The following is a 26,024-nucleotide window of genomic DNA, read 5'->3' as shown; positions in this document are numbered from 1 at the left end:
CCATAACATGAATAAAATTGGTGATCTAGTGACATGTTGAACCCATCTCTCCAGAAAAAGCAGGAAGTGTAATTGTCTTTAAATAAATATTCTAATGTGCTTAACTTCTGAATTGTAAAGCTCAGCTTGTGCCTTAAGAAAGGAGGTGAGAGTGAGAGCAAAGCAACTTGAAAGGAAATTGTAAACAAACTGTTATTTCAGGTCTTCTACAAAGACACAAGAGAGAGTCCCAGAAGTCGGGATCAATCCAACCACATTAAAATGCACTTTTGCCTAAAAGATCTTCAGACTTGGGGAAAATGTTTTTTGATCTTCAGGATCCATAGCTTTAAGATGCCAAATATCAAGAAGAAAATTCAGAGCCTGAATATCTATATATAGGTGAGTGGGTCATATTTTAGAGATGACAGATCATAGTGATTATTGAATTGTTCATTCAGATATTCCTGTGTCCTATAGACCAACAAGGCAGTCGGGTGGAATCTGTCATAGCTTTCGATGTCTTTACAGGGGTTCAATAATCTTGATTAACTGTCCCAACTATGCAAACTTCCTAAAAATAAAAATAGGTGAGGCTCTGTCAGCTACAGGCCAAGAATGTCACAGAATACATGTCAGACATCATGCTGACCAGGTCCAGGTTGAGGAATGGAATACCCAAGCTGCAATTTCTGGCTATAAAACGATGCACTTAAGAAGGTTAATCATCAGCAGAGCTTCACAAACACCCTAGACTGACAAGAGTAGGGCTGTGGTAAAGGGTGGCCCATGGGAGCAAATCTCAATTTTATGAATAATGCCACAAAGTAGTGCAGTTTACAGGCCACATGCCTCTGTCTTAGCTTATACTTGGCCAATTGAAGGGCTAAGCCAATCTGGAGTAGCTGTAAATGACACCAATAGAAGCCATGGTGGCCTAGGGGGCTGTCTCCTACCTCCAATATGGAGTAGCCAGAATCTCTAGGCAAGAGTGAGTGCAACAGTGGCCTCAAAACAGTGAAAAGACAGCCCCTGCCAGTGGCTTCAGAAAGTGTGAATGGGACTGACAATGGGTGTCATTCTGCAGCCTGGACCACAGATGGTAGGCCAGGTACTAAGTGACACAGAGAAAAAAGCCATGGGCTCCAGAATGCAGAATTGCTTCTGGCTATATTTCCTACTCTGTCTTCTCAAGCATTTGGAACCTTTATCTGCCAAAATAAAACTCCAGAAAATATAAGCTGTTTTTATGTCTTTTTGTCTAGAACTAAAATACATGTGAACAGGGATCTATAAAATTGCCAACGAAGCCATCATAATACTTAAAATAAACAAACATCTATATCTGCTCCTACTCCAAAAGGTGAAGATTCACCAGACATATGAAAAGATTCACTTGACCAAAAGAAGCAACAGAACCAAATTCCCAAAATGATATAGGTTTATGACAAGAAATTTTAAAAACTGTGTATTTGAAGCTGTGTATTAAGTATATATGACAATACATACTGTTGTAAATTCAGTATCTTTCAGAGTTGCATCTCTGCAAAGAAAAAAAAAATCTGCTTCCAGAAGAGAATGCTGTCAGACAAAAAACAGGTTTTTGAAATGTAAAAGTACTAGTGAAGTGGTGAATAGCAGGAAATGGAATCTGTGAATTGGAACACTAGAGCTTCACCCAGAGAGCTCAGTGTAAGACGATAAATACAGAGCAAGCAACAAGTGGAAAGATAAGTGACACAGATGATCGATCCACAAGACGCAGTATGAGTATGATGAGAGAATAAAGAAAATAGAAATATGCAGGAGACATAATTATTTACAATTGAAATAACAACAGAAAGATTTCTGTGATGAAAAAAATGCTAAATGAACCTGGAGTTCATGGGTCCAGTACAAAAGGTAATGAAGAAAGGCACACACACATACACACACACACAAACTCTAGTTATGGTTTTCTATTTGAAAGACAAAGAAAAAAAATATATATATATATTTAGGCATGAGTAACTTTTTTTAAACAAGGTAATCAGATTAGAACTCAAAGCCAGAAAATAATTTGGGTGAATATGTAACGAAATTTTAAGAATAACAAAAACAGATTGCATGCCATTTATGCTTGAAGACAAGAGAAACATTTTTTTCCTGATAAGCAAGGGCTATATATGTTTATCACCCATAATCTTTTTCTGAAAAATGTCCTCAAAAAAGTATTTCAGTTCATTGAGAAAGTAACAAAGCATTTAAATATTATATATGTAAAATGTTGTTGAAAAGAAATGGCAGTGAGCAATGAAGGCAGTAAAGTTCAGTTAACAGCTAAACAATTGCTAATATGATTATAAACAATGCAAATATCAAACATAATTCTTGAAAGAAGAGATACAAATTGTATTTCAAGAAATGAATATAAAAGCACCAAATTATTTAAAGTCAACTGAGCATAGGAGATGGGAGGAGACAATAAAAGCAGAAATATCTACTCTGGGAGGAAAGCGAAGGTGGGGAAATTAGCAGAAACTGATTAAACCCTAACGCTGATAAAGATGGATTCAAATATTTTCCATAAAAAGATAATGACTATTTGAGAACAATAAGTTTAGAAATCTCAAACCACTACTTGAAAGAAATGTAAGCAACAACGATAACAAAGGAAAAAGGAAGATCGACAACAAAATAGGATGACATATAAATATAAAAAAGATTGAACTGCAAACAATTCAAAATATCCCATAACATGGGACTAGTTGAATAGATTATGGAATATCCATGCCCACAAATGAATACTCTGCAGTCATAAAAATGACGTGCATTTTGAAAAACTGACACCAGTAAGTATAGATATGCACACGCATGTGCGCACGCACACACACACACACACCAATATGGAGAGACTGACTCCACTTTTGTTAAACAGATACAAGGTGACACTCAGAGTATTTATCAATCTATACAGCACCAATTCTTTTTTTTTCCACTGAAGTAAAATTGCTTTACAATGTTGTGTTAGTTTCTGCTATACAATGAAGTGAATCGGCTATATATACACCTATATGCCCTCTCTCTTGGACCTCCCTCTCACCGCCCCCATCCCACCCATCTAGGTCGTCACAGAGCACCGATATACAGCTTTGATTCTGACCAATCAGAATAAGCCTTAAACAAGTGATCCAGCTGCAGCATCAGTGCAAACCCCAGGAATGATAGAGATATATCCGTAGAGAAGTATGAATGTATATAGATACTAACAGTTCTAGATGTAGCTATACATAAAAATCAGGAAGGGTAGAACCCTAAATATTTACAGTGGTCATCTTTGGATTGTAAGATTAAGGGTGATTTTTATTTTTCTTTATGCTAAACCATGAATATAAAATAATAGTTTTAAAAGGGCAAGGATTTTAAATTGTTTTTCCTAGAAAGCTAATGCATTCCTTCTCATATGCTGTGGCACATGTTTTCAGAAGAGATGGCTACAGTGTGGGTGTACAGAACACAAAGTTCCTTACCATAAGCCAATTGGTCATTCTGGGACATGAATTGTTCAACCTCAGTTCATTAGCATCATCCTTTAACTACAGCTGATTGCTAAAAAATGTGAGGCCAAAAACAAAAACAAAACTCAATAACTTCTTATCTAAAACATGGGTTAGGGAAAGTAATCTAATGAAAAAATATCTTTTTTCCTAAAAAATATGACTTAAATATAAAACACATCTAGTATGTGGCATAGGGTTTTTAATTTAATTATCTGAAGAAACATATTTTTTTCCATTTCACCTTCATAAAGCATTTATGAATAGCATTTATTTTTTTCTTTCAGATGGAATTTTGAAGGTTCAGTTCTCCAGATTTGGGCCATCCCCTTTCACATTCTTAAAACCGGCATCATGATTCACTTTTATGGGACTAATTAGGTTCTAAGATACTGCGCTCAGGCTCTCACATTAAATAAATGATTAGCCCAGCTCTCCCCTTTGGGACCTGTAGAGCACAGCTATATACCCTGCAGAGTGGAAGGGTTTGAATTCTCCCATGCACATAAACTCACTTGGTAAGGTGGCTCACTGGCTTTTCTGAAGGCTGTTCTAAGATCAGCAGATGGAAGACTTCTGCTGAAGAATTGTTAATCATCCAGCGCAAGCCATGAAACAATCAAAAGACTGCCTCATCTTTGAGAAAGTAATCTCCAAATTGTGTTCACATCAAAATAGAAAATAAGAGAAGTCAGCTGCGCTGGGGAAGATGAGGCTGTTACAAGCATGGGAAACACTTTGGCTCCACCAGTCAACCAACAAGCAGTTGTTGTGTACAGACTATCGGGCAACGTTGTCCTTGCTGACAGGGTATATACAAAGCAATAAGTTATTTACAGTTTATTAACATACATGGAAATACAATAAGAAGGAAAAGGCATTTCAGAGAGAGGATGAGATTGGTTTCAAGTAAGTTGTGCTGGAAATGAACACAGATCATTTAAGAATGACTTTTAAGAGCTCTGTCAGTGACTTAAAACATGGCACTAGGCACCCAGCCAGACAGCCACCTACTAGTGGCAGTTGAAACTTTGAGAAGAGATTGAACTCAGGGAGGAAAGTTTAAAGAGAGAGGAGGAGGGGATAAAGTAGGAGCCCTGGAATCAACTCATGCATGGAGTGGAAAGAAGAGACAGGAAGGAGGCCCATTGCTCGGCAAACAATGGAAGTATGATGCAGAAAGGCAGAGAGGATCTGTGCATTCTCTAGGCCAATCAAATGCTTGGATCGTCTGTCCAACCACCTCCTCTGCTGGCAGCCCTCTGGGTCCTGGACCTTGGTTACATCTTCCCCTTTGGTGCCCTGCAATCTAATTGGTCATCTACCTTGGCTCCTTCCTGTTCCCTTTTCTCCATCCCTGCTTCTCTTCCCCACTTCCTACCACCCTCATTTAGTCCCTTGGTTTGTATTCTCATTTGCTATCATTCATACATCTTACTTTCTCCTTACTTCTCCTTACTTCTCCTTACTTTCTCTGTACCTTGGGCACGTGACTAATTTGGGAGAATGAAGTTAATATTAGTCTTATTTTTGTTAAGTGCTTTACATATACAGACATTTCTGAAGCCTTAGAAAACCTTCCAAAGCACTTGCAAAATATTTCTATGAACTGAAACAATGTGAAGGCTTAGCACGAGAGGCCACCATGGCACAAAAACCTCAGAAAACAGGGTAGGAAAAGCAAAATGGGTTCTTACTGATGACTAACATTGGCACAGCCCTACACACATTGCTTTTACAATTGTGGTCTCCTTTTACCCTCAACATAAAGCCATGAGATGGTGAAAAGAAAAATAATAATGTCCATGCTGAGAATAAGAATAACAAACAACAATACTAAGGACTTTTCACTAATTATCTCAGTTACTCCTCACAACCACGTATGAGAAAGGGAGCACTGTTATCTCCACTTTGCCGATGAGAAAACTGAGGAATTGAGATTTCGAGTAGTATGTATCCTTTGATCCAGCAGTTCTGTTTTCAGGTATCATCCTGCAGATCTACCTCCATATGGGCAAAGTGTTGTATGTACAAGAATATTAATTGCAGCCTTATTTGTAGTAGTTGAAAATTGGAAACAACTGAAAGGTCCATCAATTGATGGCCAATACAGGTAAATTACTGTACTCTCATACAATGTGAAACATGCATGCTTAAAAAGTACAAGGTAGGGCTTCCCTGGTGGCGCAGTGGTTGGGAATCCGCCTGCCAACGAAGGGGACACAGGTTCAAGCCCTGGTCTGGGAGGATGCCAGATGCCGCGGAGCAGCTAAGCCTGTGCGCCACAACTACTGAGCCTGCGCTCTAGAGCCTGCGAGCCCAACTACTGAAGCCCATGCTACTGGAGCCCGTGCTCTACAACGAGAGAAGCCACCGCAATGAGAAGCCTGCGCACCGCAACGGGGAGTGGTCCCCGCTCGCCACAGCTGGAGAAAGCCCAGGCGCAGCAACAAAGACCAAAAATAAATAAACAAATGTATATATATATATATATATATATATATATATATATATAAAGTACAAAGTAGTTTAAGAGTAAGATGCAGAAGATGGTCATGGTATGCTACCATTCGTGTGTGGGGAAATACACACACACACAAGTACAGTGACTATCACTGAAGTACACACAGGAATTAGTCATTGCCACTGGGGAAGGGACAGAGAGGCTAGGGGTCAGGGGAGGAGACTAACTTTTTATTGAATATCTTGTACACTTTTTGAATTTTGTACCATGTACATGTACCCTCCATTCCAATTCTTTAAAAACATTTCAAAAGTAAGTAATTTTTATAAATAATAAAAAGTACAGTCACATAGAGAGCAACTGAGGGGGTGAGGACTGGGTGCTGACTGCAAAGGCCTGGCATCCACCACAGCACTGATGAGGAATCCACCACTCCTGTTTTCACAGATGAAGAAACTGACACCATGAGGTTAAATGGCTTGCCCAAGATTACAAAACCAGTAGTGGGTGAGCCAGGGCTTGAATGCCAGTTGCCCAGCTGTAATGATAGCAGTTTCCTTTTTATTGCTCAATCATCAAATCCCACATGGAGAAGGCACAATAGAGAGGAAAGAGCATGGGGAATTAAAATAGAAATTTCTTTCTGAGAAGAAGGAAATGAAGGGACATTTAACACATGAGGATTTAAATCTTAAACACCATGGCTCCCTCCCCTCATCTCCTAATCAGTGAGTATCACTTGGCACCTACCCAATAATAAAGGCAAGACTGTACATGAATAAGTTATTGTCACCTTAAATAGACTTGAGGTTCTTGAAGGCTGCAGCCATTCATTCATTCATTCATTCAATCACTCAGCAAATACTTATTGAATGTTCTATCTGGGCAAAGAACAGACACAGCCTCTTATCCTCAGAGAGTTCAAAGGCTAATTGGGAGAGACTTTCTCATATGTCACTCTATCCCCCAAGATGGGTCGTTAGAAACATAGTAGGTCACCAAAAAGAATTTGCTAAATAAATAAGTCTGAATGAGCACAATATCCCTCCTAAACATTGTGAAAGATAGTTTCCTCTCCTAAGAGCTACTCCTAACCTTGTCCGGACCCCCCTTCCCCATGATACAGTCCTTCACTGAGTCTCTAAACCGGAATGATAAAACTTTTCATTCAGGGGCATGGAAATCAAGATGGTAACTTTGGCTTAAAACAACAATAACAACAAAACCCCTGAAAATATTGGATCCCAAGCTATAGTGTTTCAGCAAAGAAATGTGATTCCCTTTCTATATTCTCATTTTATTTTTAAGTGTTTTGCTGCAAAGTGGGTGAACTGTCGAGCTCCATGTCACAGCCTGCAGCACAGCAAACTGGCGTTTTCTGAAGCCCGTAATGTGATAATTAAATTGCTAACAGGCACCTTAGTGATGGCATTTGCTGAAGATGTGAAAGCCCTCTCACAATTGCACCTTTCTGGAGGGGACTAGTCAGTGGGAGCACAGTGATCAACTCAGGGTGTCTTTTTTTTTACGTATTTTCTTCCATGAGTACATTAAATTTTTATGTGGAGTGAAATGGGACAGGACTTGTTTCCCTTCCACTGCACAATGATTTATTACCCAAAAAAGACCACAGAACTAATTAGCAGAGTAATTAATTAATATAAATTTGCATATTTGCATTTGCAATTAGTGCAGCCGACTGATTAGTCTGAAAATGAGAAGTTTGACTCATTAGATGTTAGTGTCTGCTGGACCAGAAAGCGGCTGCCAGATGAGGCGGAAAAGGGTGGAATAAGCATGTGTGTTTCTTTTGTTAGAAGAATGGAGAATATGCTCAGATATCTGGGGCCAGACATCAGGGTTCGCAATTTTTTTTTTAAAAGTAGTAAATTATTTGCTTCCATTTCTGCTACTCAATGTTCCTTGCCCTTTTGCCTACAGCAAGTTATTCCAACCAACCCTGGAAGTCAATGTGCCCCTCAGACCAGGCTCCTCCTATTCCCCAAAGGCAGAGGGGTCTCTGTTGTTTGTGGGTGAGTGGGAAATCTGTCCTGGTTTGATGTCCCAGGAATTTGACTCCTGCACTCAATTCAGTGGTTCTGTCAAAACAGTTCTCTAGTGCTGATGAGGACCCTCAGGGGACTGCGGAGTAAGCGTTCACTACCTTCCCTTCAGGGGGTTCTGATTGCCTTCTCTTTGTTCCTCCAGCTGATAGCTGAGCTCAAAGCTCTCCTATCTAGTTGACTGAGTGAATCCATTTTTGCAGAATGACACGGGGCAAATAAACTATAAACATACGCACAGACACGTAGACACACAGACTTCAAATACCAGACATTAAGCACCCATAGTAAAATGAGGGACCTGCTCAAAAATTTCCAGGGAGGTTGGGGAATCAGGGTGAATAAGAAATAGCATCTTGATTTGACTTCACTAAATATATTTTCAGGGTAAGGATGCACATCGCAACAGGAGAGAGCCTGACTTGGTATGAATGCTTTTTTTAGTAATAAGGGATACATTTAGTCTCAAATCAAACCAAAATGGAAATAAAAAATTATTTCGTTTTCTTAACATTCTTTCTAAAACTGAAATGGACTGTATATACTTTCCTTGGTGTTCATATACCTTTTACAGATGCCAAAAGAAATTTCTGAAAATATGTCGCTTTAGCTCAAGCCTACAGATTCTTTGTAGATGAAAATTACCATTGAGCTTTGTTAATTTATTAGATAACTTTCTTAACCACACAAGTAGTGATGTTGTGGGTCAAATCCTGTCCTCCGGGGCTGGAGAGATTCTAGAGAGGAAATATACATGCCTATTACATCAGAGTTGTACTTTTATTCGTCCCATCTCTTTCTTTTGCATTATATTTTCCAGGTTCAAATAACATCCGATGCCTCCCCCACCCCAAACCCTAAGCCAGGGCCTCTGCCTTGCACAGTCCAGGGGACAGCCATCCCATAGTGGCCTTACTTGTCCTTCAAAGCTCCCTCAGACCTCACCTCCCCAACTCTGCCCACGCAGCAATTTCCTTGCTCCATCTTTTGTCCTCCAAAGCACCTGGTCCTTGCCCCTGACACACTGCTTGCCAGACAGTATTCCAACCATTTCTTTATACCTTCGCCTCACTTCTTAGACTGATCAATTTTTTGACATAGCTGTCTTATACTTGCATCTTTGTATCCCAGAGCCTGGCATATTACCTGGTACATAATAAAAAATAAATAAATGCCTGTTAAATCACTGCATGGATGAATTAATGAAGGCATTTATGGTTTGATTATAGAATACATTCATCAAGGGATTTGCCTACAATGTAAAAAAGCAGCTCCAAAACATATGCAAGGACGTAAGTAACTCGAAATGCAGTCAAGTAAAACAAAAGAAAATAAAAATGACCAGTGGATCAGTACAGTTCCCAGTTCAAACTTTTACTTGGGGTCTGTACTTCCTTTGTCTTGGTTTTTCCCTCTCTCAGTGTTTTTTTTTTTTTTTTTTGAAAGAAAATAAATGTAAATTATATTAACATCTTCAGTTTATGATTGGAAAGCTCTATGAAACCACAAAGGGGTGATGACTGGGTAAGTTATTTCTTTTATTAAGTATGTAAATTGATAAGCTCTGCCAAGGACCAGGTTTTTCTTCATGCCCTGATGAGAATTAGCCTTCTGAGTTTAAGAGCTGAGTTCAAATAGTTATTGAACTTGGTAATTCATAACTTTGTGCATATTGTTTGTTTTCTCTGAGCTGCATTTTCTTCACTTGTAAAATGGGTCTAATAAAATCTACATAATGGGGTTACTGGTGATTAAATCATATTAATGAATATGAAATAGCTTTTTTTTTTTTTTTTTTTTTTTTTTTTACCCTTCCCCCTCCCCATATCCTCAAGTCCATTCTCTAGTAGGTCTGTGTCTTTATTCCTGTCTTACCCCTATGTTCTTCATGACATTTTTTTTTCTTAAATTCCATATATATGTGTTAGCATACAGTATTTGTCTTTCTCTTTCTGACTTACTTCACTCTGTATGACAGACTCTAGGTCTATCCACCTCATTACAAATAGCTCAATTTCATTTCTTTTTATGGCTGAGTAATATTCCATTGTATATATGTGCCACATCTTCTTTATCCATTCATCCGATGATGGACACTTAGGTTGTTTCCATCTCCGGGCTATTGTAAATAGGGCTGCTATGAACATTTTGGTACATGACTCTTTTTGAATTATGGTTTTCTCAGGGTATATGCCCAGTAGTGGGATTGCTGGGTCATATGGTAGTTCTATTTGTAGTTTTTTAAGGAACCTCCATACCGTTCTCCATAGCGGCTGTACCAATTCACATTCCCACCAGCAGTGCAAGAGTGTTCCCTTTTTTCCACACCCTCTCCAGCATTTATTGTTTCTAGATTTTTTGATGATGGCCATTCTGACTGGTGTGAGATGATATCTCATTGTAGTTTTGATTTGCATTTCTCTAATGAGTAAAGATGTTGAGCATCCTTTCATGTGTTTGTTGGCAGTCTGTATATCTTCTGTGGAGAAATGTCTATTTAGGTCTTCTGCCCATTTTTGGATTGGGTTGTTTGTTTTTTTGTTATTGAGCTGCATGAGCTGCTTATAAATTTTGGAGATTAATCCTTTGTCAGTTGCTTCATTTGCAAATATTTTCTCCCATTCTGAGGGTTGTCTTTTGGTCTTGTTTATGGTTTCCTTTGCTGTGCAAAAGCTTTTAAGTTTCATTAGGTCCCATGTGTTTATTTTTGTCTTTATTTCCATTTCTCTAGGAGGTGGGTCAAAAAGGATCTTGCTGTGATTTATGTCATAGAGTGTTCTGCCTATGTTTTCCTCTAAGAGTTTGATAGTGTCTGGCCTTACATTTAGGTCTTTAATCCATTTTGAGCTTATTTTTATGTATGGTGTTAGGGAGTGATCTAATCTCATACTTTTACATGTCCCTATCCAGTTTTCCCAGCACCACTTATTGAAGAGACTGTCCTTTCTCCACTGTACATTCCTGCCTCCTTTATCAAAGATAAGGTGACCATATGTCCGTGGGTTTAACTCTGGGCTTTCTATCCTGTTCCATTGATCTATCTTTCTGTTTTTGTGCCAGTACCATACTGTCTTGATTACTGTAGCTTTGTAGTATAGTCTGAAGTCAGGGAGCCTGATTCCTCCAGCTCCATTTTTCGTTCTCAAGATTGCTTTGGCTATTCGGGGTCTTTTGTGTTTCCATACAAATTGTGAAATTTTTTGTTCTAGTTCTGTGAAAAATGCCAGTGGTAGTTTGATAGGGATTGCATTGAACCTGTAGATTGCTTTGGGTAGTAGAGTCATTTTCACAATGTTGATTCTTCCAATCCAAGAACATGGTACATCTCTCCATCTATTTGTATCATCTTTAATTTCTTTCATCAGTGTCTTATAATTTTCTGCATACAGGTCTTTTGTCTCCTTAGGTAGGTTTATTCCTAGATATTTTATTCTTTTTGTTGCAATGGTAAATGGGAGTGTTTCCTTGATTTCACTTTCAGATTTTTCATCATCAGTATATAGGAATGCCAGAGATTTCTGTGCATTAATTTTGTATCCTGCTACTTTACCAAATTCGTTGATTAACTCTAGTAGTTTTCTGGTAGCATCTTTAGGATTCTCTATGTATAGTATCATGTCATCTGCAAACAGTGACAGCTTTACTTCTTCTTTTCCAATTTGGATTCCTTTTATTTCCTTTTCTTCTCTGATTGCTGTGGCTAAAACTTCCAAAACTAGGTTGAATAAGAGTGGTGAAAGTGGGCAACCTTGTCTAGTTCCTGATCTTAGTGGAAATGGTTTCAGTTTTTCACCATTGAGGACGATGCTGGCTGTGGGTTTGTCATATATGGCCTTTATTATGTTGAGGAAAGTTCCCTCTATGCCTACTTTCTGCAGGGTTTTTATCATAAATGGGTGTTGAATTTTGTCAAAAGCTTTCTCTGCATCTATTGAGATGATCATATGGTTTTTCTCCTTCAATTTGTTAATATGGTGTATCACGTTGATTGATTTGCGTATATTGAAGAATCCTTGCATTCCTGGAATAAACCCCACTTGATCATGGTGTATGATCCTTTTAATGTGCTGTTGGATTCTGTTTGCTAGTATTTTGTTGAGGATTTTTGCATCTATGTTCATCAGTGATATTGGCCTGTAGTTTTCTTTCTTTGTGACATCCTTGCCTGGTTTTGGTATCAAGGTGATGGTGGCCTCGTAGAATGAGTTTGGGAGTGTTCCTCCCTCTGCTATATTTTGGAAGAGTTTGAGAAGGATAGGTGTTAGCTCTTCTCTAAATGCTTGATAGAATTCGCCTGTGAAGCCATCTGGTCCTGGGCTTTTGTTTGTTGGAAGATTTTTTATCACAGTTTCAATTTCAGTGCTTGTGATTGGTCTGTTCATATTTTCTATTTCTTCCTGATTCAGTCTTGGCAGGTTGTGCATTTCTAAGAATTTGTCCATTTCTTCCAGGTTGGCCATTTTATTGGCATAGAGTTGCTTATAGTAATCTCTCATGATCTTTTGTATTTCTGTAGTGTCAGTTGTTACTTCTCCTTTTTCATTTCTAATTCTATTGATTTGAGTCTTCTCCCTTTTTTTCTTGATGAGTCTGGCTAATGGTTTATCAATTTTGTTTATCTTCTCAAAGAACCAGCTTTTAGTTTTATTGATCTTTGCTATCGTTTCCTTCATTTCTTTTTCATTTATTTCTGATCTGATTTTTATGATTTCTTTCCTTCTGCTAACTTTGGGATGTTTTTGTTCTTCTTTCTCTAATTGCTTTAGGTGCAAGGTTAGGTTGTTTATTCGAGATGTTTCCTGTTTCTTAAGGTGGGATTGTATTGCTATAAACTTCCCTCTTAGAACTGCTTTTGCTGCATCCCATAGGTTTTGGGTCGTCGTGTCTCCATTGTCATTTGTTTCTAGGTATTTTTAAATTTCCTCTTTGATTTCTTCAGTGATCACTTCGTTATTAAGTAGTGTATTGTTTAGCCTCCATGTGTTTGTATTTTTTACAGATCTTTTCCTGTAATTGATATCTAGTCTCATAGCATTGTGGTCGGAAAAGATACTTGATACAATTTCAATTTTCTTAAATTTACCAAGGCTTGATTTGTGACCCAAGATATGATCTATCCTGGAGAATGTTCCATGAGCACTTGAGAAAAATGTGTATTCTGTTGTTTTTGGATGGAATGTCCTATAAATATCAATTAAGTCCATCTTGTTTAATGTATCATTTAAAGCTTGTGTTTCCTTATTTATTTTCATTTTGGATGATCTGTCCATTGGTGAAAGTGGGGTGTTAAAGTCCCCTACTATGAGTGTGTTACTGTCGATTTCTCCTTTTATGGCTGTTAGTATTTGCCTTATGTATTGAGGTGCTCCTATGTTTGGTGCATAAATATTTACAATTGTTATATCTTCTTCCTGGATCGATCCCTTGATCATTATGTAGTGTCCTTCTTTGTCTCTTCTAGTAGTCTTTGTTTTAAAGTCTATTTTGTCTGATATGAGAATTGCTACTCCAGCTTTCTTTTGGTTTCCATTTGCATGGAATATCTTTTTCCATCCCCTTACTTTCAGTCTGTATGTGTCTCTAGGTCTGAAGTGGGTCTCTTGTAGACAGCATATAGATGGGTCTTGTTTTTGTATCCATTCAGCCACTCTGTGTCTTTTGGTGGGAGCATTTAGTCCATTTACATTTAAGGTAATTATCGATATGTATGTTCCTATTCCCATTTTCTTAATTGTTTTGGGTTCATTATTGTAGGTCTTTTCCTTCTGTTGTGTTTCTTGCCTAGAGAAGTTCCTTTAGCATTTGTTGTAAAGCTGGTTTGGTGGTGCTGAACTCTCTCAGCTTTTGCTTGTCTGTAAACGTTTTAATTTCTCCATCAAATCTGAATGAGATCCTTGCTGGGTAGAGTAATCTTGGTTGCAGGTTCTTCTCCTTCATCACTTTAAGTATGTCCTGCCACTCCCTTCTGGCTTGTAGAGTTTCTGCTGAGAGATCAGCTGTTATTCTGATGGGGATTCCCTTGTGTGTTATTTGTTGTTTTTGCCTTGCTGCTTTTAATATGATTTCTTTGTGTTTAATTTTTGACAGTTTGATTAATATGTGTCTTGGCGTATTTCTCCTTGGATTTATTCTGTATGGGACTCTCTGTGCCTCCTGGACTTGATTAACTATTTCCTTTCCCATATTAGGGAAGTTTTCAACTATAATCTCTTCAAATATTTTCTCAGTCCCTTTCTTTTTCTCTTCTTCTTCTGGAACCCCTATAATTCGAATGTTGGTGCGTTTAATGTTGTCCCAGAGGTCTCTGAGACTGTCCTCTGTTCTTTTCATTCTTTTTTCTTTATTTTGCTCTGCAGCAGTTATTTCCACTATTTTATCTTCCACCTCACTTATCCGTTCTTCTGCCTCAGTTATTCTGCTATTGATCCCATCTAGAGTATTTTTTATTTCATGTATTGTGTTTTTAATCGATGCTTGATTCATCTTTAGTTCTTCTAGGTCCTTGTTAACTGTTTCTTGCATTTTGTCTATTCTATTTCCAAGATTTTGGATCTGGGAAATAGAATCTTGGATCATCTTTACCATCATTATTCTGAATTCTTTTTCAGGTAGAGTGCCTATTACCTCTTCATTTGTTAGGTCTGGTGGGTTTTTATCTTGCTCCTTCTCCTGCTGTGTGTTTTTCTGTCTTCTCATTTTGCTTATGTTACTGTGTTTGGGGTCTCCTTTTTGCAGGCTGCAGGTTTGTAGTTCCTGTTGTTTTTGGTGTCTGTCCCCAGTGGCTAAGGTTGGTTTAGTGGGTTGTGTAGGCTTCCTGGTGGAGGGGACTAGTGCCTGGGTTCTGGTGGATGAGGCTGGATCTTGTCTTTCTGGTGGGCAGGTCCACGTCTGGTGGTGTGTTTTGGGGTGTCTGTGGACTTTTTATGATTTTAGGCCACCTCTCTGCTAATGGGTGGCGTTGTGTTCCTGTCTTGCTAGTTGTTTGGCTTAGGGTGTCCAGCACTGTAGCTTGCTGGTTGTTGAGTGAAGCTGGGTGCTGGTGTTGAGATGGAGATCTCTGGAAGATTTTCGCCGTTTGATATTATGTGGAGCTGGGAGGTCTCTTGTGGACCAGTGTCCTGAAGTTGGCTCTCCCACCTCAGAGGCACAGCACTGACTCCGGGCTCCTCAATTTGGGATGATGTGTTGTCTATTCATGTATTCCACAGATGCAGGGTACATCAAGTTGATTGTGGAGCTTTAATCCGCTGCTTCTGAGGCTGCTGGGAGAGGTTTCCCTTTCTCTTCTTTGTTCTCACAGCTCCTGGGTCTCAGCTTTGGATTTGGCCCCGCCTCTGCGTGTAGGTCGCCGGAGGGCGTCTGTTCTTCGCTCAGATAGGACAGGGTTAAAGGAGCAGCCTCTTCGGGGACTCTGGCTCACTCAGGCCGGGAGGGAGGGAGGGGCACGGAGTGCGGGGCGAGCCTGCAGCGGCAGAGGTCGGCGTGACGTTGCACCAGCCCGAGGCGCGCCGTGCGTTCTCCCAGGGAAGCCGCCCCTGGATCCCGGGACCCCGGCAGTGGCGGGCTGCACAGGCTCCCGGAAGGGCGGTGTGGGCAGTGACCTGCGCTCGCACACAGGCTTCTTGGCGGCGGCAGCAGCAGCCCCAGCGTCCCACGCCTGTCACTGGGCTCCGCGCTTTCAGTCGCGACTTGCGCCCGTCCGTGGAGCCCCTTTAAGCAGCGCTCTTAATCCCCTCTCCTCGCGCACCAGGAAACCAAGAGGGAAAAAAAAGTCTCTTGCCTCTTCGGCAGCTCCAGAGTTTTCCCGGACTCCCTCCCGGCTAGCTGTGGCACATTAGCCCCCTTCAGGCTGAGTTCTCGCCGCCAGCCCCAGTCCTCTCCCTGCGCTCTGACCGAAGCCCGAGCCTCAGCTTCCAGCGCTGCGCGCCCCGGCGGGCGAGCAGACAAGCCTCTCGGGCTGGTGAGTGCCGCTCGGCACCGATCCTCTGTGTGCGGATCTCTCCGCTTCGCCCTACCCAGGTATGTGGGGAGTTTCTTGCCTTTTGGGAGGTCTGGGGTCTTCTGCCAGCGTTCAGTAGGTGTTCTGTAGGAGTTGTTCCACGTGTAGCTGTATTTCTGGTGTATCCGTGGGGAGGAAGGTGATCTCCTCGTCTTACTCTTCCGCCATCTTACCCGGAAGTCCCTCTCTCAGTGTTTAAAGGAAAACCTCTGGTGCTTAACTGTTTGGCATTTTACAAAAAAAATTACTGATTTTTCACATATAAGTTCAAAATAAAGACTTAAACAAGTAGCCTGAGTATTATTTTCAATCATAACCTAAAGGCAACATATGACCAGTAGTCCTAAAGAATTGGAGCTGGTGAGTAGGATTAAAAACAAATGTAAGGGGCTTCCCTGGTGGCGCAGTGGTTGAGAGTCCGCCTGCCGATGCAGGGGACACGGGTTCGTGCCCCGGTCCGGGAGAATCCCACATGCCGCGGAGCAGTTGGGCCCGTGAGCCATGGCCGCTGAGCCTGTGCGTCCGGAGCCTGTGCTCCGCAATGGGAGAGGCCACAACAGTGAGAGGCCCGCGTACCGCAAAAAAAACAAAACAAACAAAAAACAATGTAAAAAATTTAGTGGTGAGGCAAAGGCTCAATGTGGTATTTGAATCTACAATGAAAGGAAAAAAGTTTATTTTGATCAATTATCCATTTTTTTGTTTGTTTGTGTGTATGTTTTGCTGTCAGTTATACAGTCTTTCCTGGTAGACCCTAATCAGGTCTTTTTCAACAATGTACTCTCCTGTCCCCAGGGCAGGCATCTAGCACAATGGCTGTAATATGGGGGCACTTGATCAAGGCAAAATAGACCTTAATAAGATCACGTGGAACTTAACTAGATATTACTTCCTAACATCTATACAGATGTCACCATAGATCCTAAGATACATTGAGAGCAAATTCTTGGTTATAAACTTTTTCTTTGCCTACAAATTTTATAGACAAATACTATACTGGTAGTCACTCAGTCACTTATGTATTTGTTGGTCTGAGTGTTTTAAATTTATTCTCCACTTACCTCCAAGATTTGAGGTAGCAATTGAGCTGAACATTTTTATATCCTTTGTAGAGCAATTCACCATTTAGAAAGATTCCTTGTTTCCTAACAGTGCCATAATACATATGATGAAATATATCTTTATATTTGTTTCTATAAACTGCATGGTTTATTTTCCGGAAATGTACCACAGATATATTGAGAGGATACCAGCAACGATAATGGATGGCAATACCTTCTGTCTTTATCACTGGAATAGAGGGAAAATCAAGTCATATCTCAGAAAATGTACGGTAGGAATTGCTATAATTGTCCGTTCCATATTTGCTCACTGAGAAAACGAGTAGTGATTTTTATACTTGTTGGAAAACATAAATTAAGATTTGCTTATCCATTTAGCCATCTCCAAATGAGACATGAAAATACAGACTCATGTATGACTACAGTCCAAACATGGCATTTCTTCTGTACTAAGACTTTGGTTTTTTGTTTTTGTGATGTAATTTCCTATTCAGACAGTGACCAGAAACAAAAGAGGTTTCATTGTGAGGGCTGGTCTTTATATTAGAAAGTTACAACCCAAAGGGACAAGCAGCTCTGGTAACGGCAGAAACTTTTTTGTGTCCTGCTAAGTTAAACTGATTTTTTAAAAGAATCATTCCAGATCACTAGTCCATTAGGTGAATTAAACACTTTGGCTATTTTAGTAAAACACATTGCAGGCTTTTAACATTGTTTTTTTGAAAAGGGAGACACTTATGCCCCATGTGGGGCCCAAGTCTTCAGCAACTGCACTTCTCTGTGGGTTTTGCCTCCCTGGAATACTCACTCACAGGCAGGCCCCTTCTGACCACCGACTTCTAACATTTCAAATAGTATTTTGTGAATTCATCCTCTCTCTTTCACAAACTATAAGGTTTAATAGCGATTAACACTAGACCGCAGCATTTTCAAACTAAGGATGGCCCTGCCAGTTCTAATTGGTATTCTAATTAGCCCAACCGATTCAACTAATTAAGAACATTAAACTTTTTAACAAAGGCTAGTTTGCTTTGTGTGTTGTAAAATGGAATCTAAGAGGAGTGGAGATGGTAGGGGGCAAGGGGGGATTTCCATTACAGACCCGGAGCAGGGGGCATGGACTGATGCCCCCTTTGATGGGGGGAAGGGTCACAGCAGCCTTGGTATTCAAGAAGGGTGAGAACAGGTTCATGCAGCGATGGTACCCTGAGACTTCTCATAAGTGGTATTAAGGGCAAACCAGCTCTGTGGTGGTTCACAATGAAGTGGGACCATAAACCATCCAGCTTTATACACAGTGCGACCTTTGTTACAAGGAAGGAGACTGGGGCTGCGCAACTGAATCTCTGCAATTTCAAAATGTGTTTAATTGAAATCTCCTATTTTCAAAAGCACTCTGTGCTCTGGTAAACTTGGCAATGGAGCAAGCAGAGCAGTGCAGGCTATCCTGGGGGCTGTGGCCGGATTTACAGTGAAAATCAAAATCATCGTAGTGTCACACTTGACTCCCCTATTTTGCTCACATTCCATATGCAATTTGTTAGTAGATCTGTGAGCCCTTCCTTTAAAATAGATCCAAAGTCTGGTGACTTCTCTCACTTCCTAGACAGAACCCCTTTTATCCCAGCCACCAGGGCCAAAATGTAAGGGGATGCTTACCCCTAGGGTGGTACACCAGCGCTCACGTGACCCTAAGGGTGAGTGCCTCCTTCAACTTAGGATCCCAGGTGCCCCGCTCACCTCCCCTCCATCACAGCCCTGCACCCACCATGTCTATCATCTGACACCTGCCATACTTTCGCCCTCTTAAAGCCTCTTCACCAGCAGCAGCTCAAGGTCCTCCAATGACTGACTGCCTATCACACTTAAGAGAAAGTCTGAAATCCTCACCAAGGCTTACCAGGCCCTACGTGGTCCACAACTAGATGCCTCTTTGGCAATCTCTCATATTTTTCTCTTCCTCGGTTCACTACATTCCTGGCATGAGGGCTTCTGGGGGTGAACCAAGTTTGGGGTGGTGGTCCACCCCAGGTGCAGGCCAGAGGGGGTACACTGTCTGCAGAGAATTTTAAAAGGTTTAAAATACTGAAATAGTCTATCTGCTTTCTATAATCTCCATTTTACTAGCAATTCTAAACCATGCCAGTGAAAATACTCTGCAAAAAACAATCTCTTGTTCTTCTAAGTCTGTGCTGTTCAATATAGTAGCTATTGAGTCCTTAAAATGTGACTGGAGTAATTGGGAAACTAAATTGTTCATGTTTAAATTTTAGTTTAAAGTTAATTAACTTAAAATTTAAAACTTCAACTACCAGAAAACTTTTAAGAATGTTTTCAAACAACTTGTGAATATATTTTTCAACTGTAAGTTTTATGAAATCTACATACAGATCAAATATTTCTGATGAAAATTTAGCATACAAATGGAGACATGCTGTAATGTAAAATATACACCAGATTTCTAACAGCCCCAAAATAAAGAATGTAAAACACCTCATTAATGAATTTTTATATTGAATACCAGTTGAAATGGTAATAGTTTGGTTATACTTGAAGAATTCAAATATCTTATTAAAATTAATTTCATCTGTTTCTTTTTGCCTTTTTTTTTTTTTACTATGGATACTAGAAAATTTTAAATGACTTGTGTGGTTCACATTATATTTCTATTGGAAAGTGCTGGTCTAAGTTCTAAACCAGGATATGCACATTTCTGCCTATAGGCAAAATTCAGTCCACCAATATTTTTGCACAGGCCAAGAGCTAAGAATGGTTTTGCCTTTTAAAATAGTTGAAAAATATCAAAAGAAGAACCAGTATTTCACAACATGTAAAGCCTATATGAAATTCAAATTTCATAAATGGAGTTTTATTGGAACACAGCCACACCCATTTATTTATATATTGCATAAGGCTGCTTTCACATTACGATAGTAAAAGAGACCCTATGACCTGCAAAAAAAGCCTTTAAATTTTTACTGCTTCGCTTTTGAGAGAAAAGTTTCTCCACCTCTGTTCTAAAGAATTGGTTCAGTTGTTCTTGAGTTTTAATATACGTTCGAAAGGGATGTAAATTCAGAAAACTCCTAGTTACATAGTTGGCCCCTGACACACACACACAGAGCTACATGCCAGTCACGAAGATACTAAGAAAAAAAGGCACAGATACTTTACAGGATTATTGTGACAATTAGATAACGGAATAAAGTACCCAATGAGCCTAACACTTAGTAAGCACCAAATGAATGCCCTTGAGCCCAAAAACAGTCTCCAAAGGGGCTTATCACAGATTTCCCTGGTGGTCCAGTGGTTAAGACTTCATGTGCTTCCACTACAGGGGGCACAGTTTTGATCTCTGGTCAGGGAACTAAGAACCCACAAGCCACGTGGCCAAAAAAAAAAACAACACACACACACACACACACACACACACACACAAAGGGGCTTATCACAGTCCAAGAGAAGAGACAGACAGGTAAGCAGGCAGTTACAATTCTTTGTGCAAGTGTACCAGTCCAGGTACTTATAAGGAGGCATCTAACATAGTCTGGGGAAAGGTATCAATTAATGAGTCCTCAGACTGACTCCGGTATTACTAAGGGACCACTTTTGCAATCTAATCATCACTCATCTCCAGTTCTGAAATTTCTGTGCATTAAAGTTTGTCAGTACTCTTAGTGATAAGTGACAGAAAATTAAACCAGAATTTTTAAAGTGAACTTATTGTTTCCATAACTAAAAGTCTGGGGTAGTCTTGCTTCAGACATGGCTTGATCCAGGTGTTCAAAAACTGCCATTAGGGATCTGCTCCTCACCATGTCTTGGCCTCTCTCCCTCTGTGAGTGCATCTTTCTCCAACAGCCTCTCCTCAGGAGTAGCCAAGATTGCACTAGCAGCTCCAGGCTGACATTCTTCCAGCTCAGCAGCCTCAGTGGAAAAAAAAGTTCCTTTTTCCAATAGTTCCATCAAAAGCCTGGGGCTGATTCTCATTGGGCTTATTTGGGTCCTGTGCTGATCCCCAAGCAAGCACTCCATCCAGGGAACAGAATTGTTGACTGGCCCCTGGGTCTAACCTATCTCCAGAGGTGGAGTTAGGACCACAAAAAGCATGCAGACTGAAGAGGGCTCATCTGCCAAAGAAAAGAGGAGCATTTTGCCAAAACATAAAGAAATGACTCTTGGCACTCAGAAACAGATGGCCACTACAAGTAAGCAAAAATTCAAAAAAATAAATCAACAGTGGTCCAGAAACTTAAGAAAATAACTAAAGCTGTGATTTGTTAAATAAGAACAGCCTCTTTTGCATTATTCAGAAGTTATGATTAACCAAGTAACTGTTTTCATATGGAGAAAGGAAAAACATATAGCAGATAAATTAGCAGATAAAATATGTTTGGCCACAGTTATTTTTTAGAATTTGCCTTTCTTAAAACAAACACTCATCTGAAATAAGTATAATTCTAATGACAAATAGATTATCTTACATTTTTCATTTCCATTTGAAGTATTCTTAAAGAATGATTCTAGATTTTGTGCCAGCTATTTCCAAGAAATCATATTTATTCATTGGAGTGTATGTATGTATCTATGTAATATGTATGTAGCTCTGTGTTTGAGTTGTAAAACAGAAATAAATGAAGAAACTGTTTCCCTTTTTAAACTATGTTTTAAAGTAAATAATGATAGAGCATAATTTTTCATCACCATTAGTCAGGCCAGGGTTAGGGGCATGTGAGTGAGCACTCACCCCAGAACAAAATTTAAGGGGGTGCCTGTTATGGAGTTAATGTCTACACCCCCGAAAAATTGTAGTTGAAGCCCTAACCCCCAATGTGATGGTTTTTGGAGATGGGGCCTTTGGGATGTAAATAGGGTTAGATTAAGTCATGAGGTTGTGTCCCTCATGATAGGATTAGTGGCCTTATGAAATGAGGAAGAGATCTCCCTCTCTCTCTGTCTCCTTCACTCTTCCAGTATGTGCAACAAAGAAAGGTCATGTGAAGATACAGTGAGAAGGTGGCTGTCTGCAGGCCAGGAAGAGAGCCTTCCTTCACTAGAAACTGAATTTACTGGCACATTGATCTTGGACTTCCAGCTTCCAGAACGGTGAGAAGTAAATTTCTGTTGTTTAAGCTACCCAGTCTTGGTTTCTTTGTTATAGCAGCCTGAGCAGACTAAGATAGCATCAAAATCAATATAAACATTTTAATACAAGGTTTTTAAAATTCAAAATTAATGCAAAAATCCACAATAAAGAAAATATCAAAATTCTTTGTCTTCTGGGACCCAATCTAGTTACCTTGCTTCTGCTTATGACTTCTTGGTAACTATGAAGATAGTTTTGATTATTAGCCTTTGAAAACTCTTTCTGGGGTTTCCTGGGTGAAGACTCTCAGTCTTGACACTGAGGATAGTGCCCCCACAGGGTTGACTTTCATGGGTGTGCCACTTGAGCAGGCACTTACTCAGAAAGATCCTGCACTCAGAAAGGTCCCATGCTTGGTTTGATGATCTGTTGTTGCCATCTTGAAATTCTTAATAATTTCCGAATTAGGGTCCCTGCACCCTCAATTGATTCTCAGCCCCACTAATTATGTGGTTGGCCCTGTACACCTGCTTTAGTTGCCCTTCATTCAACAATAAGATAAAATTCATGATAAAGATGTGGTACATATATACAATGGAATACTCAGCTATAAAAAAGAATGAAATAGGGCTTCCCTGGTGGCGCAGTGGTTGAGAGTCCACCTGCCGATGCAGGGGACATGGGTTCGTGCCCCAGTCTGGGAAGATCCCACATGCCGCGGAGCAGCTAGGCCCGTGAGCCATGGCTGCTGAGCCTGTGCGTCCGGAGCCTGTGCTCCGCAACGGGAGAGGCCACAACAGTGAGAGGCCCGCATACTGCAAAAAAAAAAAAATGAAATAATGCCATTTGCAGCAACATGGGTGAACTTAAAGATTATCATACTAAGTGAAGTAAGTCAGAAAGAGAAAGGCAAATACCATATGATATCACTTAAATGTGGAATCTCAAATATGACACAAAAGAACATGTCTATGAAACAGAAAGATTCACAGACATAGAGAACAGACTTGTGGTTGCCAAGTCTGAGGGGATGTAGGGAGGGAAGGATTGGGAGTTTGAGACTAGCAGATGTGCACTATTATATATGGAATGGACAAACAACAAGGTCCTACTGTATAGCACAGGGAACTACATTTGATATTCCATAATAGACCATAAAGGAAAAGAATATATATATATAAAGAATATATATATATATATATATATATCTGAATCACTTTGCTGTACAGCAAAAATTACACAACATTGTAAACCAACTGTACTCTAGCTCTAACTAAACCTACCCCAGGCACAAAGGGAGACTGTAAAACACTTGAGATAAAAGAAAAAGCTGGATTTCACCCTGCAATGTACAACTCATCACAGAAGCCAGTAAGAGCAAAAAAGGAAAGGAAAGGAAATCAGTGAGGCAGGTTCAAAATACCCATCACATTCATCATAAATAAAAGCATATTGGCCCTTGGCAGGATACTATGTGTATCCCATCAGAAATTTCAGTTCTGCAAGATACTCCAGGAAGAAAGGAAGTCACTCATAGTGGTCTAACAAATTTGGGACATGCTCCCCTGCTCTTGGAAGGTTGTGATTGGGCATATGGAAGAAATCAAGAGAGCCCACTTGAAAGAAAATACCTTAGACCATGCAACTCTTTTCCTTGTGATTCCCATTAACAGTCTACAGAGCATTCTTTGGAAAACACTTTATTAGTGCATAGCATATTAATCAGAAAGTGTATTTTACGAGGAAAAAGCAACTTGGGGTTCCAAGAATAAAGGAAGCTTATAGAGTTGCCAGGTAAAATATAGGACTCCCAGTTAAATCTGAATTGCAGAAAGACAATGAATACTTTTCAGTGTGTTTGTCCCATACATAAATATGTCTGAAATTCAAATTCAACTAGGTGTCCTGCATTTTTATTTGCTAAATCTGGCAATCTCAGTAGTATACCCATTCTGCCATGTCCTCCAACCAGGTGTATTTCATATGGAGAGTGGGTGGCTTATGAAAACTGGAAGTTGAAGGAAATAAAAGAGGCAGACACTTCTAAAAGGTATTCCTAAGGTCCTTGTAGGTTAGCGGGTAACTCCCAAAGCACAGAGATTCTCAACCATGTGGAGGTTTAAAAAGTGCTGTTGGCAAGGCCCTATCTCCAATGACAGGTGGATAGGTCGATTTATCCATTAAGCACAGTACACAAGTATAAAAAACATAAACATATATGTTTATCTATATTATTGTATATATATAAACATATATATAATTATTCATATAATAATACAATCCATCTTGGATTATACTTCTTATATAGCAACACAATCACCAAGTATAATTTTTATAATTTGTATTATTCTTTTATGGAGGACAGGACCTACAAAAGCACAGCATCTAGGGCCCACAAAAGTCATAACTCCATGCTGCCCAGACATTCTGAACTAAACGCCACACCACCTCATCTATACAATTCACACTTTTTATTTGGTTATGGCTAGAATTCTCATGGAAAATAAAGTTTTGCAGTCTCCTGAGGAATAGTTAAAAACCAAGTTCTCAAAGACCTCATGAGTTACATTTCAAAATTTCCTTTTCAATCTGCTCTTTCCTATTGTAGAAAAATTATAATTCTTCCAGGTAAGAATGTTAATTTCATCCACATTTCCAAGGGGCTATTATGCTTTTACTGCCATCACTACCAAAAATGTCTAGGATCATTTCAAACCTGAAAGAGACAGACTTCTTCTATGGAGTCTTATAAATCAGGGGTCCCCAACCCCCGGGCCACGGACTGGTATCAGTCCGAGGCCTGTTAGGAACTGGGCTACACAGCAGGAGGTGAGCCATGGGCAAGCGAGCAAAGTTTCACCTGCCGCTCCCCATCGCTCCCCATTGCTCGCATTGCCACCTGATCCATCCCCCCACCCCGACCCCATCCATGGAAAAATTGTCTTCCACGAAACCGGTCCCTGGTGCCAAAAAGGTTGGGGACCGCTGTTATAAATGACTCTTACCTCCCACTACTTTAGGGATGTGTCTACATGAGTCTAAATGTCCCTAAAGACCAGGAGTCTTTTAAGGACAGGCACCGTGTTCTATTGGTTTATCATGCTAGACATTCAATAATCACAGCTGTTAAGTACATGCCATCTTTAGGTGTCCTGGCTGGCCTTTAATTCCAAATACGTAATATATTCACTTACTTCTGTTTCATTTTCTCCACTGATTCTCTCTCAGCCCCCTCCCAACATGGATTGTTTGTAAGAGACATGCTAATCTGGAAGGATTTTTGCTTTGGAGAAGAGGATCGTTATTAATATCGTGGATTTCCCATTCCTTCCTTATCAGTCCACCAAACGTATGCGCTGCCTCAGCAGCCAAGTAACCAGCAGGGCCAGATGGAGCATGACGGAGGACGGTCCCTTCCATTCTTTTTTATATCAATATCTCCCAAAAAAGTAACAGGGGGAAAAGTAGAGCTGGCGTACTGCAAGTTATCATCGCCACTAACAAGCCAAACTTATATCCTGTGAATGGTAGAAAATCCAGCCTGGGGAATGCTTAATCTTTGAATCAAAGGGATAATGATATATTTCCTGCAGAAAATGACACTGGCCAATAAGAGAATTCAAAGCCATGTGCCACAATCTGAGACTGGATCTTGTACCAGTATTGGTGGCCAAAACGAACTGCAAACTGCTCAGTGAAATAGTTACTCTAGCTTTTGAAAGAAGTAATTAGCACTGCGGCAGACTTTTTGGATTAAAAAAAAAATAGGAAGGAGATATCCGGGTTCAATCTTCACACGTAGGCTGAATAAAATTACTGATCATTTTTGCCACCTC

This window comes from Mesoplodon mirus, assembly GCF_964341445.2.
Source record: "Mesoplodon mirus genome assembly, chromosome: 9".
Taxonomy (NCBI): Eukaryota; Metazoa; Chordata; class Mammalia; order Artiodactyla; family Ziphiidae; genus Mesoplodon; species Mesoplodon mirus.
The sequence above is the reverse complement of the archived record's forward strand: the minus strand, read 5'-3'. Positions refer to the sequence as shown.